Below are 19592 nucleotides of genomic sequence, written 5' to 3' on the forward strand. Positions count from 1 at the left end.
AATATTTTTATTATGAATTCTTTGTAACTGCCTTATTTGAAATATTTAGTAGTGTATAATAGATTACGATCATTAGATATTTTATAGCTTATTTTACATCTGACATATATGTATAATACTCTTTATATTTACACGTGGCATTTTTGTAGCAAATGACATGTGGCAACGTATAAAGTATATGGTTGTTCCTTTAATATAATATATGATTAGACGAGTACCATATGCCCTAATACACGGCCCAATCCCGACTCAACTATTCTTTATTATTTTATTATATTATTCCCCCTTACTCACTATTTAACAAGTATAAATATCATACTTATTAAAATACGTAAATTGCAATTATAAGTGCTACTAAAATACGAGGTAATACATAAGAATAGTCGGAAATTATTTATGATGGGGAAAAAACCTGCAGAGGAGGATGCTCATGTTGTCACGGGTACCTTTTTAGTTAATTCTGAGCCTACCTTTTTTTATTTGATTCGGGTGCTACCCACTCTTTTATTACAAGTGAGCATGCTAGAACATAAAAATTAGAAGTATTTGATGAGATAAAAAACTTAGTTGATATACCGGTGTAATCGTGTTTATAAACATGTGTCTGTCAAGATTAGGGAAGTTGTCTTTCTTACCAACTAAATTGAGTTTCCCTTGGGACTATTTAGGGTAGTTTTAGGGATGGATTGGTTGGGTAATTATAAAGCTTTAATAGATTGTCATCAAAAGAAGGTCACCTTGAGTGGACCTGAGGGAGTAAAAGTGTCTTATAAGGGATTTGTAGTTAAAATCTAAAACAAAACTTATCTCAACAATTACCTTAAAATCTTGTTTAAGGTAGGGAGGACAACTGTTTTCATGGCATGTGAGGGATACGTGGGAGAAAATGCCAGGGGCAGCGGGTATAGCTGTGGTAGGGGACTTTTAGGATGTGTTTCCAGAGAAGATTCCAGGGTTACCACCTGAAAGGGATATTGATTTTGGTATTGATTTGAAACCAAGGTCGGGACCTATTTCTAAGGCACCTTATAGGATAAGACCTAATGAGTTGGGGGAGCTTAAAAAGCAGCTGGAGGAGTTATTAGATAAGGGCTATGTGAGACTAAGTGTGTCACCTTGGGGAGCACTTGTGCTATTTGTTAAGAAGAATGATGGGAGTATGAGGTTGTGTATTGATTATAGGGAGGTAAATAATGTGAACATAAAGAATCGGTACCCTTTGCCTCGAATTGATGATTTGTTTGACCAGTTGAGTGGGGCAAGAATATTTTCTAAAATTTATTTGAGGTCGGGATTCCATCAGTTGAGAATTAAGGACGAAGATATTCCAAAGACTGCATTTAGGACTCGATACGGACACTATGAGTTTGTTGTTATGCCATTTGGATTAACTAATGCACCGACATTCACTACTACACACACCTTACTTTGCCCACGCTTTATTGGGCTATTCTCAACGCTTAAAAGCGTTGCCATTTTATTTCTCGACGCTTTTAAAAGCGTGGTTTTTTGGGGCGTCAGGAATTTTTGATTGTTTTTAGCGTCAACCTTGTAGACGCTTTTATGTGTCGAGAGCAGCGACGCTTTTAAGTGTCAAAGTTTATCTACACTTCTTTGCGTCGTAAATTTTGAATTTCTCAACTCTTTTTCACGTCACAAGACAAATTCACTAATACTATCTTTGTCAATACGATTTGATATAAATCATATTAATTACTAGCTACTGACATCGTAAATTAAAGAGTGTATAAACAACATTAATTTGACTAGAAGCAAAACAAAATTTTGTACCATAAATTAAAATTGCAATTATCAAATTACATGCTTTCAAAATTCAAAAAAAAAAATATCGTAATTATTTCATCCGAACAATAGAAATAAGAAATATCCGTATAAATGCTAGCTTTTACGCAAAAATAATAAATTGTCTCCAAATGATTAGATTTAAGCCAAAAGGTGCAACTAATCTATTCCAAAAAGTGAATTCAAGATTTGGTCCTTTCATCTCGATGCACCGCCACCATTAGTTGAGTCTGATATCTAGATGCAAGGAAATTAAATATCATCAACAAGGCAATCAAGTAGGAAGTTGTGCTACTAATAACGAAAAGAAATCAAAATACTACATAAGAAAGCATACATAAAAGAAAAAATGATTAGCATCATTAAAAGCTCAATTGTAACTTTCATATAACAATATTTTCTACTATATATCTCCACCAAATCAGGTAAAACAACAAGCATTTATAATGAACTTTCCAACATAAACTTAGAAAAGCAATGGTGCGAAGTTACAACACTGATAATGCAACAATACAAATCAGTACTCCAATATTTTCAGGTCACAGAACTTCTCTTAAAAAAAAACACAATTCCCTACTCTTACACTCATTAGCCACTACAAATGTCATCCAGCTCAACCAACAAGGCAAAAAAGTCCATCACTTTCTTATCCAATATGTTTCACCCAAACTACATAGAACGATACCCCATTTCCTTCAACTAAAACACAACAAATTTCAATACTAATGCCTCATTTAATCATTTTGCAATTGGCAGAAACATTAGTGAGAACTATCACACGAGTGGTTATATATGGAAACAGTATGATCAGAACACAAACAAAGGGAAGGGTAAAGGCGCACACCCATTCACTCATTGGACATCACTTATTGTACTCATCATGGCTGAAAGTTACAGCAATGGTTGGAGCATTTCAAAATTGTGAGAATGAAGAAGCAGCGGAGGGGAAGGGGAATGAGAATGATGGAGGAGAGGATGAAAAGGGGGTGAGGACACCGGGGAGGAGCTTATCAGTGTTTAGGACAAGTTGTATTACATCCTTAGGTTATAGACTCAATAGTGTTTGATGTTGGCTGACTGTCTTTTCTTTTCCTTGGAAGCCTACAGTAACCACTAATATGAAGTCGTTCATGTTAAATTTCTTAAGTCGCAGTTGCTCTATAGTTGCTCAAATTTGGCCAATATAATGAATGTGGTATGTATATGGGTTTGAATTTTGGTTTTGCTGGTTATGTGATCTAGGCAACTTATACATAATTAAAATGTGTTGGTACTTTGTCTTATTTTCAGGAACTTGGTGAAGCTTGTCAAGTAGCAACTCCTAAGTGAAACGTGAATTGGATTTCGATTGATATCAATGCTTTTTATCCCTACTTTTCAATGTGATGAGGTGACCTTTTGGATATCTCATCACTAAACTTATGTGAAAAGTTAATATCTTTAATTTGATGTCTCTTATACTGATGAGAAAACTATTGAAATGCTAATTTCGTACATATATTGACTGCTTCAGGGTAAAGGCTTCGTGAATGTGATGATGTTGGTGTTGGGTTCAGCACGGAGTTGTTGCTTGGTGTCCAGAGGTTGCACAGTAGCGGGTTGCCACTGTTCTTGTAATAGCTCAAAATAGGTGACCAAGGTGGTTACATCAGAGGCCTAGAAAACGTGAGCAACAGAGGATGAGAGGTGTTCGAACCGTGACAGCTCGATTATGGATGGTGTTGGGTCGTTGTTGCTAGGATGGCTCAAGTAAGGTCGATTTCATTGATAGGTTTCTCCGTTTGGGATGAAGCATGGTTCGATCAGTGAAGATGGACATGAGGTTGATATTGAAGACAGGGTTCGGATTGCTTTAATGGTGGAAACTTGTGAGATGTTACCATATATTGAAGACAGGGTTCGGATTGCTTTAATGGTTAATTCTTCTTAACCATCTATATACACGTCATGCACAAAGTGGGCAACAACTAACCCTAAGGTATATAACCGAGCATCATTCCTATAGAGCCGTTCAGCATAGACAAAACTACCAAACTGCATCACACTACGATTCAGTACATGTATTAAATTTAAAGACAACATAAATATAAAAATACCTTTGAGTTCAAGGATGATTTTGCAAGTTGGACTACCTCGGGCGACGGCATTCCCGAACTCATACCTTCCAAGATTTTATACAAGATGCTATTCGTCTCATTCAACTTGGCTTGCAGTTTTTCTTTGTCCTTAGTCAAACTTAAAACAACCTCTTCCATATTTTGCACCTTTTTTACATGGTTGAGTTCTAAAGAACTACTATCTCTAGATTTAAAAGTCTCTTTCCTTAAAATACCGTGCATCCCAAATACATCACTTCCTTCTACGCCAAAACCATAACCTAACGGGCATTTAGGGATATCTTCCCCATACATTAGTTTACTAAAAGCTTCATTTTGGATTTGCGCTTTGGGCTTGGTAGCATTAGCCGCAAGTTTAGATTGAACATATGTATCAGCATCCAACTGCACACATTAAAAAAAATGCTTAGTATGTGTCAATTTACAAGAAATCTTAGAGTACATCAAACATTTTTATTATATATGAGTACCACAAATTCTTCTGTTATTGTATCTTTCACATAGGACCCATCTTTCCTCTTATGAGTTTGCTTGAAAACCTCCAATTCAGTTGGTTCCCTTTTGTTCTTTTCTTCCTGTGAGTCATGAGTAAGTACTTAACTTCTACACCTAAGCTTGTACTTAATTTTAAATAAATGTAAAGATGGTGGTAATCATCAATAAAGGATAAAATATTTACAAACTACGTCCGTATATTAGCATAGCTTGTTGACCCGGTTGTGTGAACATGATTTTCTGATGCACGGGCCTCTTTTCCGCATTCCGAAAATTTTTGCATTAAATAAAATAGACATTACATAGAGTGCTGACATAATGAAAAAATAGTGAAGATAATGAAAGCAAATATTTAATATATGGGCAAATAACTTTCCCTTGTCAGAATACCAATAATCCACTAAATGAATCTAACTATCAAGAGGGACCCCTCCTGGTTTAGTTTGATAGATTTCTTGTTTAGGTTTTTTCGTGGGTTTAAAAAAAAGTCTTCTTCAAGTCATGCCTATATTGTCTCACACTATTGCCTACACGCTTCAGAATACCATTGTCATAGCCATCACCGTCGGGAATAACAAAATGATCCTTCGAAAAAAAAGGTTAATATAAAGAAAAAAATATGAGCTGACCAAACTAGCACAATTATCCATGCTATGAAGTTAGTAACAACATACCCGAATACACTTAATGATTTCAACTTTGAAAATTTCAGGCACACGATGCCAATTTGTATCTCCAATTGGACGAAATCTTTCCTTCCGAGCCATGTTACCAATGAATTTAACGAGGATGTGTCCTCCCTTTTTGAGTGGCTGATGAAATTCATTAAAAGCGACACAACACCTCCCTTTAGTACACCATACATCATGCGGTTGAATTGGATAGCTGACCTTTTCAATATTTCCTTCATTATCTACCAAAACACATAAATACATATGTTCATATCTCAAAACATATTTTTATACATTTCTAGTGACATAACAATATACAAAAAAATATAACACGAGTGCTTCTTAGCTCAAGTTATCATTATGTCGAGCAATATGTCAAAATTAATCATAGATAAAGTAGGAAAGTCTCTGTATAATTATTTAAATTAAGAAATAAATTTATCATCAAAGTAGACAAAATAACACATTCCATACATTTACTCGCGTAAGTGAGCTTAAAACGATGAAGAGCAAAACTAAAAGCTTAATCGTAAATGTTAATATATGATACTGTAGCGATGGACAGGCTCATAAAATACCACGAATTAGCCAACACTGACAACTCATCTACAGAGGTGATATGATAATAATGGTTGTGTAGTAATTTTGAGCTCATCTACAAAACCAGAGAATCTCACATAGACAACAAAAATTAAACGAAAAGGACTCAGAAAACCAACCATGATAACAAAAATTAAACAAAGAGAACTTACCCATAAGTAGAACCTTCTCACTTTCGTCAAATTCTACATTATCAGGCCAATCGTGTACCACACTACGACGTTTCGGTTTGAAAGTGTTTAGACGAGTTACATTAGCATCTTGCTGGTTCAGAAATTCTTCATGATCGACCGATGACTTCTCAATTGTGTTAGACCTATTACACCCATTGTTGGTTCTGCCAATAAGTTCAGATGGTAGCGGACGACAAGTGGGTTGAGACATTGACAATAATGCAGGCTTTACACTACTACTAGTGGACTTGAGAGTCAAAACTCGGGACGAGTTAGTAGGAGAATTTTTCCACAAGACATCAGATTGTCCTACTTGTGCTTGTTCCCCAAATTTTTGAGATGCATCAGGCTATTTGGCAGAGAGTTGTGGGGCTTTTCCATTAGCAGAATCATGCAAATTTCGAATGGCATGGGCTTTGAATGTAGGTGATTTGTAGTAAAAGACCAATCATTCATAGTAGAAGTTTTCCACAACGGATCAGGTGGTTTAACTTCTCCTACTTGTGCCTCTTTCCCCGTGTTTTGAGATGCATCAGGTTGCTTGGCAGATAGTTCTTAGAATTTTCTAGCAACAAGCTCATAAGAATTTTCGGGGATATGGGTCTTTGAAAGTAGGGGGTTTGTAGTAAAAGATCCGTCAGGTTTCTTAATAATTTTTTTGCAGAACGTACCGGCTGGTTTAACCCCTCCTACTTGTGCTTGTTCCCCTGTTTTCTTAGATGCATCAAGTTGCTTGGCAGAGATTTCTCGGGCTTTTCTAGTAGCAAGATCATGAGAATTTATGGTGGCGTGGGTCTTTAAAACTAGAGGGGTTGTAGTAAAGGAAGTAGAATTTTTCCACAACGTACCAGTTTGTTTAACTCCTCCTATTTGGGCTTGTTCCCCAGTTTTTTGAGATGCATCAATTTCTTTGGCAGAAAGTTCGCGAGCTTTTCTAGCAGCAAGATCATGAGAATTTACGGTGGCGTGGGTGTTTGAAAGTAAGGCGTTTGGGGTAAAAGCTCCGTCAGGTTGATCATATTTGGCTGCAAGTTCTTGAAACGTGTGTGAGATTTGGATTCTTGAACTTGGGCCATTTCGAGTTTTTTCAAAAGTCGGATTGACCTACGTCTTTGAAAAAGAAGCCTTTGCAGCATAAGGCTCATCAATATTTGCATTAGGACGACAATCTTTTAGCGATGGCTGTTGCTGCAGTGTCTTAACAACTGCAGCTACTTTGGTGTTTTGAGGGCAAACTGGCCCTCGCCTGTCATCAGTAGCACCTGATTTCATCGTAAGAGATGATAGTGTGGTTAGAGGTGGCATTGGCCCATCAACTTCCTTAAATTGAGCCCTGATCCTTGTGCTTCGGTAACTCATCCTTGAACGTGATACTCGTTAATAAATCATAAAATAAACATTTAATCCATTAGTTGTATATAATAGTAAAGGTCAATTAGCATATAAAAATATAGTAAAGGGAAAGAGTTCCTCACAGCATTTTCATAACCAAAACCAAAAACAATATTTAGTTTAATAATTAAAATCATCTAAAATCAAAAGTATACAAAAACTAGGTCTACATAATTTCGCCAGTCTCAATAAGATCCTAGGTTTTGTACTAATTACATAAGACCATCCTTTTTGCGTCTCATCTTCGACATAAAAAACTTGTTTTGCTTGACACGAGAAAAAAAAAGGATCATCGGCTAAATTTCGACCAGTATGCATTAGCTTAGAAAAGTTGACACACACACTCCCATCTTCAAACTTCTTAACACCTCTGTGTATGTCAACCTAAGCACAACTGAACATTACAACTTTTCACTGGCCAAAATAATCTAACTCATTAATAACCTTTAGTTTTCCATAATATGTTTCACAAGCAGCTTCGACCATTGTAGAGAATGATAGCGGTGATGAATGCAGCAACTTGCGATGAGCTTGAACCGGTAACAATTATATCATCAACATACACAAGAACGAACAAGGTATGAGTCCCGTGATAAATAAAAAGAGATGTGTCACAGATGGAGTTTTTGAAACACGTGCTGAGAAGATATGAGCGCAGCTCGTGGTACCAAGCCCTCGGAGCTTGCTTCAAACCATAGAGAGCTTTAAGAAGTTTGCAGACATGGGTCGGTTTGGCAGGATCGACAAAGCCCGGGGGTTGGGCCATGTAAACTATATCAGTGAGGGTGCCTTGGAGGAAGGCATCGTTGATGTCTAGTTGACGGAGCGTCCAATCATGGGTAACAGCGAGACTGAGGATTAGACGGACCGTAGCGGGCTTGATGACTGGGCTAAAATTTTCGGAATAGTCGAGACCGGGTCGTTGATGGAACCCTTTCGCGATAAGACGGGCTTTGTGTTTGTGAATTGTTCCATCCGGGTTGTATTTTGTGCGGTATACCCACTTGCAACCGACTATATTTTGACCCGGGGGGGGGGGGGGGAGGAACAAGTTCCCATGTACCATTGCTAATAAGGGCAGTGAAATGGCTTTCCATGGCGGCTCTCCAGGTGGGATCGAGGAGAGCTTGTTTCACGGTGGTAGGCTCGGGAGACTGGAGTTGAGCAGTGAGATTTAATTTGTTTATAGGTTTGAAGATGTTGTGAGAGGCTCGTGTGGCATGAGGATGGGGATTGGGTGGTGGAGGGAGTGAACTGGGAGGTGAGGTGGGTGGGAAGGACGTGGGAGTGGTGCTGGTAGAGGTCGGGGAGGCAGTAAGGTTGTCGGCAAGGGAGTTGGTGACGGTGTGTGGGGTTTGGGGGGTGGTAGGGGTAGTGGGGGTCGTTTGTTGAGTGGACGGAGTTGTAGGCGAGGTAGGGAACTGGTGGGGGTGTGTCGATGAGGCAGGGAGAAGAGGGATGGTCGTCAGAGGTGGGGAGTGGTTCGGTGGTTGGTGTGGTAGTTGCAAAGGGGTAGTTGTTGTCGACAAAACGAACATAGCGAGAGCTGTAGATTCAATTTGTGGACGGGTCAAGGCATAAATAGGAGTTTTGTGATGGTGAGTAACCGATGAAGACACATGCGATGGGCCGGGGCTCGAGCTTATGGTGAGTGTAGGGTCGGAGCCACGGAAAAAAGAGACTGCCGAAGTTGTGGAAGTTGTTGTATTTGGGGTGTTGTTGGAAGAGACGATAATAGGACGATTCTTTTTGAAGAGTGTGTATGGGCATTGGGTTTATAAGATAGACAGCTATTTCAAGAGCATAGGACCAATATTTGAGAGGCATGGAGGCATGAGCGAGAAGAGCGAGGTCGGTGTCTACTATGTGACGATGTCGTCTCTCCGCAAAGCCGTTGTGTTCCGGGGTGTGGGGAGGAAGTAATTTGTTGTATTCCGAATTTGGCGAGGTTTGGTTTTAATTTTTCAAATTCTCCTCCATTGTCAGAATAGAAGGTGAGTATGGGTCGAGAAAATTGTTTCTCAACAAGGACTTTAAAGGTTAAAAAGGTGGAGTGGGTGTCGGATTTTGTCTTTAACGGAAATAGCCAAGCAAATTTAGTGAAGTGGTCAACGAATATTACGTAATATTTGTGATTATTAATAGAGCGTATCAGGGACGACCTGTAATACTCCGTATTTATGAGTCTCTGGGTACTCTATCGAGTAGGCCTTACTTTGTCGAGTAAGGGTGAGTTGCGTTTTAAAATAGTTTCTGACCTGTTGGGTACTCGATCGAGTAACTGGGATACTCGATCGAGTAAGGGGGCACTCGATCGAGTACCTTAGCTACTCGATCGAGTAGCCGGTTTACGGGGAGTTATTTCTCGGGTTTTGTTAATTATGCGATTAAAGTATATAATCTTTTCCGTCATTGTTCTAAACACTTTTCAAAACCTAAATTACTGTCAAGAGAGAAAGCAAAGTACGTTCTTCGCTTTAATCGCATTGTTAGCAAATCCCGGAGTTTGGAAGGTCGGTTTTCATCGTTCGTTATACCGTTGAGATCCTTGCGTCGAGGGTAAGACCTATGTACCGTTTTTATAGTATTTCCTTTAAATTGTTTAAACCCTAATATGGGAATTTGGGGGTTTTGTGTAGATTGTGATTTGGTAGTGTTTATGTGTTTGTATGATAGGAGGAGGTTTTGTAGAAGAGGCTTTTTGATACAGTTGTTGAGACCGTCTGATAGTTGTGCTTTCCAGGTAGGATTTCCTACTCGGTATTAGTCCCATAATGTGATGTTGATGTGTTGTGGTTGATTGAATAATATATTAATTGTATTGTGACGGTTTGTTGATTGTGATTGTTTGTCTCTGGTTCTCGAGGCGTGTCCTCGGCTGAGTGGGGTCACTTGCGGGAGTGGCTTCACGCCCAAGTTTCGCCCTTCGTGGAACCCGCCACGGAAGGGGATGTGCACATTAATGGACAGGGTTATCGCTCATTATGAGGAGCGGGGATTTGGTGGGTACGGCTGCGGTCCCCCACTGGCAGGGCTGGTCCAGTGGACAGTCGATGATTGAGATTGATGGGATTGATGTGATTGTGTGTGTGACGGTGTGAGATATCTGTTTATCGTATTGTTGATATATATATAGTTTGTGTCTTTAGTACTGACCCCGTGTTGTTGTTTGTAAAACCTGCGGTGATCCATTCGGGGATGGTGAGCAGTAATTGAGCAGGTTTGAGTTGACTCACATGGGATTGCTGGGATGTGCCACTGTCAGATGATAGAAGTCTTCCGCTGTAGCTTAGTCGTTTAGTAAACTTTACATTTAGTTGATTAGACAGTTGGTTTGAGAACTTGTACCCGTATTTTGGGATTTGGCTTGATTTGTACTTTTCACTAAAGTTATACCATTAAATGTTGTTTCGTTATTGTCTTATGATTATCATGCCTCGGGTAACCGAGATGGTAGTATCCTTATACCTGAGTGGTCCTGGTAAGCCACTTGGAGTATGGGGGTGTTACACGACCATAAATCACTAAAAATTATTTCGACAGGGAACCGAGATTTTAGAGACGAAACAGTGAAAGGCAATTTGTGACTTTTATATAAGTGGAATGATTTGCAATCAATATTATTGGAAATAGTAGTCTTTGAATCAAAAACAGGAAACAATATTCTTTCAAACAGAAACACGGGGATGGCCAAAGTGATGCTGCAACTCGGTCGTGGTGAGGGAGACGGCATGGGCTTGAGGCGGAGACGTCATCGGCCAATTGTAGACTCCGTCTTTCGTTGGTCCCGTGAATAAAATTGCTCCATTAGTGCGGTCCTTCACAACTGTAGATACCCGTATCCGTCGATATTGGAATTTATAGAGAACCCGACAAACACCCGATGATGATAGGACACATGTATTCTTTAGTTGTCATTGTCATTATTTGGAGCTCGTTTTACGAGGTAGAATGGGCGTCGTCGATGAAGTATTTTATTAATTTAAATGATATTTAAATTAATGTTTTTTTTAAGTGAATTCATTTTATTAATTTAAATGATATTTAAATTAATGTTTTTTAGGGAGTTCGTTTTTTTAATTTAAATGATATTTAAATTGTTGGTTTTTTAGGTAAATTTAATTTATTTTAAATTAAATTTTCCCAAAGTTTATTTTATTGAAAATAAAATAAGTATTTGGTTTGAAAAATCATTTTTATGAGAATATTTGATTTGAAAAGTCATTTATTTTAAATTGTTATTTGATTTGAAAAATCGTTTTAAAAGCGAAGAATTCGTTTTGGACACTCGTTTTTGAGCTCGTTTTTAGCTCGGTTTTTAAGCCCGTTTCCTTTGCGAATTGGCACGAATCTCGAGTACACTAACCCACCTAAGCCTCTACCCATCAACCCATGTTCGAACCCCCTCACAAGCAGCCCAAAATCTCGTTCAAAACCAACCCCAAGCAGCCCGCATAAAACCGAATCCCTCCCCTGTTTTGCAGCTCAATTCGCGAGCCCAAAACCCACTTCAAACACTACCAAGACCCGTACCCATTAACCCTAACCCATACCCTAGTATCCTACCCATATTATCCTAGCTTGATCACCAAGAAATCCCCCAAAACGAACCCTAGAAACCCCTCCCAAAACCGATGGACAGCAGCCATGTTCAATGAGCCCGACTGCTCCTTACTCCCTTTTAACCTATTTTAAACCCTTATAAATACCACCCCTTCACCATACAATCATTCCTCTAAGTCCTCCATACATCCAAGCATCACATACAAGCTTTAAACCTCAGAAACAAACCCTAAACATCCTTCAAAAACCCTAAACAAAACCGACACACAAACTGAAACTGTTTGTGTGTCTCCTTCGAAAACCCATTCGTTCCTCCATCAAACCTCCATAAAAATTCGAGTTTCTTGTTCCTAATTAACCACATAACATCCATATACACATTAGATAAAGAATCACGAGCCAAATTGCCCTTGAGAGTACACGAAATCCCTCGAAAAACAGAGTGAAATAACACTCTGTTTTCGCGGTTTACTCTTGACTGTCCAGTTCTGTTTGTGCTCGTTTTTCGTGCCCAATAACCCAAATCGAGCCAGGGTTGATTTAAGATCCTTGTTCTCCTCTCTTTCTAGTTTCCAAAACATCTTTCGGATCGAATTTTCGTCGTGAAACGAGGGAGATATCACTGTTTTAAAACTGCTGTCCAGAAACTTTCCAAAACGCGTGTTGCTTTGTTACTTCGTCGACGACGGCCTCTCGAGATAAAATCTACCATCGATTACGACCCAAGACGGTGTCAACGATACATGTAGGTTGAGGGTGCATCAAATCCCCTTCTCTTTTCTCTTTTTATTTCGTTTTTTTTATGCTTTTTTTATAGTTTGTTTTTTGTTTGTTTTCGTTTTGTTTATCGTTTGTTTTAATTAACTATGAAACTAGTTAGTCCGAGTATGAGTTAAAGTACCACCATGAACACCCGCGTTGACTTGAGATGGGAAAAGAAACCGCTACTTATGTCGGTCGTACACCCCCGTCTCATTTACATATCCTCGTGTTCAAGGTAGGGCATAAATAAAACGAGTTGTCTAACTTTCATCGCTTTCGACCCTTTACTTTGTTTCGCCAAATCGATATACCCTAGGACCCATTGCATGTTAGTTTAACCTCTGGTTGTTAACCTATGACGTATTTAGATGACTTTAATTTAATTTAATAACCTAATTAGACACGATAGGTGGCTTCGACGTAAGTTATAAAATCAATCGACGATTCTGTAAATAATTGAATGCATCTCTTTCTTTCACCTAATTTCTCGCTAGTATAAGAGTGCGTGATTAGCACCTTCTTATTGACACTCGATGAGTTAAATTAATTAGCGAATTTGACCTAATTAGACCCTTTAGGCCGTGTAGAATGCACCCTCATGCGACAATCAATCAACATCGTTTTTAACTCGTTTTCTAACTTGTTTCCTATCCCTTTTCGCAATCATTCGATCTAACCAATGAATCTAACTTAGGAACTAGGTTGACCTTATCTTGGCTGTTGGTTTGGGCCATGGCTTTAGGCCGTGAGGTGGCCGTGTGTCTTGCCTTTCTCGTTTTGTTTTTATACCGTTTGTTTTCTCGTTGTTTCATTGTTTGTAATTTATCGTTGGTTTATCGAGTTGTAATCTTTCAAGTTAGCTTTCTTTTATTGAGTCAAAACCTTTTCAAAAACCTTGGTCTTGTTTGGTTAGACGGTTGTTCCCCAATGCTTGTAGGAGCGTAGTAAACCGCATGTTGTTTAAAGCAACATGGCCGGTTTATGCTAATGCATGCTTTGGTGCGTAGCCTTATGTCTAATTCGATGAGATTAAGCGCGAGCACGCATTACGAGGAGTGACCCAAGGACCGTGGGTCATGTGAGCCGTGGGCCACCCTCATGTGCACGGTTTTTAAGGCCCCATGGCCGTGTGTTTTGTGTCGTGTTTTGAGTCGTATGTAGCAATTGTAATTAGATCGAGTTGTAATTTATTTATCGTTGCGTCGGCATGAAATGCCTGGTTTGTAATAGGTAGATCCCAACGGCTCCCCCATTCCCCCTGAGCCTTGCTTGCTTTGTTTTGTATGTTGTTAGATTAATCAACCCACATGCTAAATTACAACTTTGACAAAGTTAGTATTAGTTGCATCTAAAACGACATAGAAATTGTTGTCACATGATAGGGTTAAAACAACGTTTGCATATCATACATCGTAGTAGCTATGACCTTGTTTGAAATCCGACACTTGACTTAGTAGAGGCCGTTATTGACGGGCGGGGTTGGGTGTCCTTATGGGCTTCCCAACACGTACCCTCACCCCTTACTCAAGATCTATGGTTTGTGGATCCGTCTAAATACCATTGGATTACGAGAGTCATTCAATTCGAGTGATATAGGGTACAAGTCTTTATCTTTAATCACTCGTAGTCGATTGGCTTTATGCTTTTCGATGAAAGGTGTAAAGTTGACTTGAACGGTTCCAAGTTCCCAAAAAACTTGGTGGCGACTCTAATATGTCTTAATTCGATTCGAAAGAACCTCGAGTCGATTATGCCGGGTGTGGATCCCTCGGACGCAGTTCCCGAGGGCCTTGTCCACAGTTTGGCGACTCCACTGGGGAAAAGAGGACTAGTTACACTGTGTTTCTAGGGTCTTTTCCTCCGAGGTGAAACTTGAAAAGAAAGTGTTGGAAAGTAAAACATTACTCATAGTGCTACTATTCATGCATAAACCCTTAAGGACTTGCCCGGGCCGTCCCAGCGTTTCTTCGTGATGCGTGGGGGGCGACGTCCCACTATGCCAGGAAGCTGCACATTGCTCGCTTCCACTTCGCCTCGCGTGGTTCTTGGGAATGGGGACGATCTTCTAGGTACTTTACCTTAAGACACCTCGCTTTATAAGACCGCAAAAGGATGGAGGGCATAGACCTTCTTGTAGAAGACTTGCCGAGACTTAGAGATGTCTAAAAGCATACATCCTTATAATATGAGAATGACAATGTGCAATATGTTTTCCCGAGTCCTTTTTTTCGAAAATTCCAAGTCCTTTTCAAAACCGAACTTTTGAACAACTTACTTTCAAACCTAGCATGATTTTCAAAACGCGGAATGCTGCCCAAATAGGACTAGAATTTCGGCCCAAAACAAGCCTTTATAGCCGGCATGCTGCCCATTTCAAACCTCTTTTTTCAAATCAATCATTCGTTTTTCAAAATCAATCCAAAATGTTTCTCGAACCTCAACCAAGCATGAAATGCGTCGGGTCGTGTCCAAGTCATGGCCGTGTTAGGCCAGGTTTGTTTCAAGAGTCTAGAACACGACCTTGTTGGGTCACCCAAACTCACCTCTTGGGCTTTGAGTCATGTTGGTCGACCTTTTCGGTCTAGAATAGTCCACAAAAAACGTCCAAGCTAGGCCTTATGGACGTTTCACTCGAACCCCTGGGCCATGTTAGCCCAATCACGGGTTTAGTCACACCGAGTCCAGTTTAGAATCGAGTTATGACAGTTTGAGTCATGCCGTTTTGTCGAGTCTAAAATAAACTGACGTCTAAATCAAACCATGAGTCGAACCTTGGGTTAGTCTTTTTTTAAGTCAGGTCTTTGTCGAGTCAAGTTGGAGTCGTGTCCTTAAGTGTGCAGGGGCTCTTACTTTAAATATTGACTCAGTACGGGGTTTTCTTGTAGAAAGGCCGCCCAAAACCCGACGTCAAGCAATGGAAGATGCTATCAACAAGCTCGCGGAGGCCGTGAACCTCATGATGACCCGAATGGATGTGATCGAGTCTAAGTTGGTTGAAGATTCCTCTTCATCTACTCCACCTCTGACTGATTTGGAGAAACGGTTCAAGTTCATCGAGGACCGTTTGAAGCTCTCCCAGGGGAAGAACATTCACTATGAGAATGCTAGGGCCTATGCCCCGGTTCAGGACAAACTGCCCACGAACATGGTACTCACTGACATCCCAAAGTTCAAGGGCACCGAAGACCCAGTCCACCATGTTAAGGCCTATAAAGGGTACTTAGCACTCAAGGGAGTACTGTGACATGCTCTCGAAATTTTTGCCCAATCTCAGGATGAACACCCGAAGGCGTGGTTCTATAATCTTGACCTTAAGAACTTCCCCACTTTCAAGATATTACGGTGGAATTCTCAAGCACTATGCTTGACAATGTTGAGATCTAAACCAACATAAGGACTTTGGAAGTAATGACCCAGAAAGATAAAGAAGGCTTTACTGAATTCCTTGCAAGATGGCGCACAAAGCGTGAAGTTAGCCAAGAAGCCCGACGACGAAGTCGAAATGGTAGATAAGTTCGTGAAGAATTTACGACCGGTTTACCGTAATGCTCTGAAATACCAGAATTTTGGCTCTTTCAAAGAATTGATAAGAATTGGGATAAAGGTAGAAGATGATGTCATAAGGGCAGAGGCTGAAAAGCCGAAAGGGTACCAAGGGGCCTCATCGTCTAGGACCAAAGCCCCAACAACGACCCATTTAGATGAAGGCATCAATCTCTTAGAAGGGCAATCGAAGAAGTCGCAGCGCCAAACACCTAGGGCATTCACCGATATCGGATGCACTTATACATACGCTCTCCAAAGGCTCATAGCCCAAGGAAAGCTGAAGCCTATTGGTCCAACTCCGGACCCTCCCGCTGATCAACAAGGTAAATGGTATAAACCAAATGCCTACGTGACTTTCACCAAGGGAAAGGCCCATGATACTGAAAGGTGCTATCGATCAAGCACGAAATCCAAGACATGATCGAGAATGGAACACTCCCGATCCCAACTGTTAAACCCAATAACATCACCAATCCATTTGGCGATCACACTAACTTTGTTTCTGTCGAAGACAATGTCGATTATTCCCATCTTATCCGCCCATGTCACTGGAAAGGAGTGTTTATCGGCAAAATATTTGTGGATTGCTCTGAATTCTTACCAAACCCGAAGAATGAAATTCAAGTCGGGAGTCTTGCTCCAAAATGTTCTCCTCTCATTAACGAAGTTAATAAAAGACAATTCGATTTACCAACCTTCATCACTGGCGTAGATCCTCAGAGGACTACCTCAGGATGGAGGCAGACCATCAAAGGGATCAAGGACAAGAACCGAGCATCTATGTTGACAACTGAACAAGGGAAAGCTCAAGACCAGATTTGAAAAATTATGAGTCGGGATCTGTTTTCTTATCTTAGTCGAGTCGAGTCTAGAACTTTCTTTTTTTGAATTTGAGTCGTTTGTTCCGCGATGACCTAGGATGTGTCCTAGGAATCGTTTCTTCGAGTCTGTTAAGCATTTCTCATTCCAATAAAAAGTTGCAGTTTCATTTCCAAAAATGTCTTGTTTCCAATCCTCAATCATTCCGAAACATGATAAAACGCACAACACACTCAAAGGCATCCCTGGGGTAGAAATATATCCCGTTTCAAAATGGAAGGTACACTAGGATCCCGTGTTTGATTCCTTTACCTATTCCATGTCTGGCGGTAGAAAACCTCCATCAGAACCAGTGCTTATGGCAAGTTTTTAGATGATTTTATGACGAACCCGGACTAACTCCTTGTTTTCCATATCGATGACGGAAGGCAAGCCTTTTCCCCAACAAAATCATCCCATCTCGAAGAGAGAAGATATCAACCTGTTCTAACAAGGAATTGTTAGCTCTTACCCAAATTAGTTGGCGAAGCCCAGTTTTCAAGGTGTATCCATTTATGACTAAGAGAATGAATAGAAGATCATTTTCAAAGAGAGAAAAAAAATGAAAAAGAATGAGAAAAAGAGAAAAATTGGAAAGATGAAAAAAAAAAATGATGATGAAAAAAAAGAAAAATGAAAGAAAAGATGAAAGAAAAAGAAAAAAGGAAAAAAAAGATGTTGAAGTTATTGCAGAATGCTTTTGGTTGAATGTCGAAGTTACGGAAGCCAGAAGTCAAGTCAAGTACCCATAGTTGAGGTTCAATGGGCGAAGCCCAAAAGCTTAAGTAGTAACCTCTTTACCCTCTAAGTCCTTCCTGAGACGATTCTGAGGGATAGTCGGGAATTTTGAGAATCATTCCGCTTGTGTTGTTATACCTAGCCTTTAGGGTCCAGACATGGAAATTTGAACCCACATCATTCTCCAACCCATTTGCACTCGGGTTTCATCAAACCCGAGACACCTTTTCCAACCACGATGTAAGCCATAACCCATTGGCCTTAGCACCAGAAAATGAACCTTCAGAATGACGGTCCACTATTCAAGCCTATTTTTTACCAAGCTCCGCATCCCAAAGAACCACAACCTTTGGTACCAACCCTAGACACGGGATTTAACGGTACTTTACAGGCTAGAATGGGATATGACATGATACCTTAGGTGAAACCTTCGAGTGTGTACACACAATCAAAATGCCAAGTTTATGCACCTTGATCGAACTACGTCGGATTTGATTTCGCTCCACGCGAATACGTAGGCAGTCCTTCGGAATAAGGGATTCAATCCACTCATCAACCAAGTTGTCATCTTGTCGGTTTATTACGGGTCTTAACCAAGTCCAAATGAAGCCACCTTTGTTTGAGTCGGTCTTAGCACTCGATGTAAGCTAGGATAAGGATATAGGTTCAGATGAATAGTATCAAGTCTCAGAATGAGCTTTATCTAATGGTTTAGGCAAAGATGCTGAGTCATATAGATGTGTGTTTGTGTTGGGAACAGAAAAAATGAAAAACCCGCTGAAAAGAAAGAAGGCGGTGGTAAGAAATGATGAATACTCGCTGAAAAGAAAGGAGGCGAGGAGAAGAGTGACAGAATGTTCCCAGCAAGAGTTACGTGTGATGTCTAAGTGTTCTCATAAAATCAGTCTGTATTTAGTGTCTAGGCGAAGCCAACGGTGTTGCTCCGTGAGTTTAATCCACCCTGTCAATGCCAAGTGATCTTGATTCCCATGTGCCCTCGGGAGCACGCCCATGCCATATGATATATCCGTCCCAAGTTCGACGACCTTGTGATTCCCATTTGCCATCTTTTGGTGCCGGAACGGCCAATTTACCTTTCTACCCCCAACAAGTCAATAATTGAATTAAAACCCGTGCACACTTGCGGTTTTATTTTCTTTTTTTGTTTTACGGTAGCGGGCTACGCCCACGTTGTTTACGGGTTATACAGAGTGTCTGAGTCGTATTTCTTGCTCACCCGTCAAGGTTCGATTTCAAAATACCAAAGATTTCAGAATTCCGAAATTTCAAAAACTTTTTGCATCAAATTTTGGGTCGACGACCTAGCATCCAAGTGATTCATTTCAAATTCAAAATTTGGGTCGATGACCCAGTCTTTCAAATTCAATTTTCGGGTCGATGACCCAATCATTCAAAATTTTCAAATTCAATTTTCGGGTCGATGACCCAATCATTCAAAATTTTCAAATTCAAATTTCGGGTCGATGGCCCAATATCAAAGTGATGTCAAATTCAAAATTTGGGTCGATGGCCCAATTATTCAAAATTTTCAACTTGTTCAAATTTCGGGTCGATGACCCAGTCATTCAAATTTAATTTTAGGTCGACGACCCAGCATTCCAACACTTCAACTTCAAACCTCGGGTTGATGGCCCAATATTCTAAGTGATTCAAACTTCGGGTCGATGACCCAATTATTCAAAATTTTCAAATTCAATTTTCGGGTCGATGACCCAGTACTTCAAAACGATCCAATTCCAAGATCGATGATCCCAATGTGCTTATGTGGTGATTATTGCTAGTACATTTTCTATGTTTCAAATGTAGCAGGATATGCTTCAACTGGGGGCTCTAAAGTCTTCGACTTTAGAGCC

This window comes from Silene latifolia, chromosome Y, assembly GCF_048544455.1.
Source record: "Silene latifolia isolate original U9 population chromosome Y, ASM4854445v1, whole genome shotgun sequence".
Taxonomy (NCBI): Eukaryota; Viridiplantae; Streptophyta; class Magnoliopsida; order Caryophyllales; family Caryophyllaceae; genus Silene; species Silene latifolia.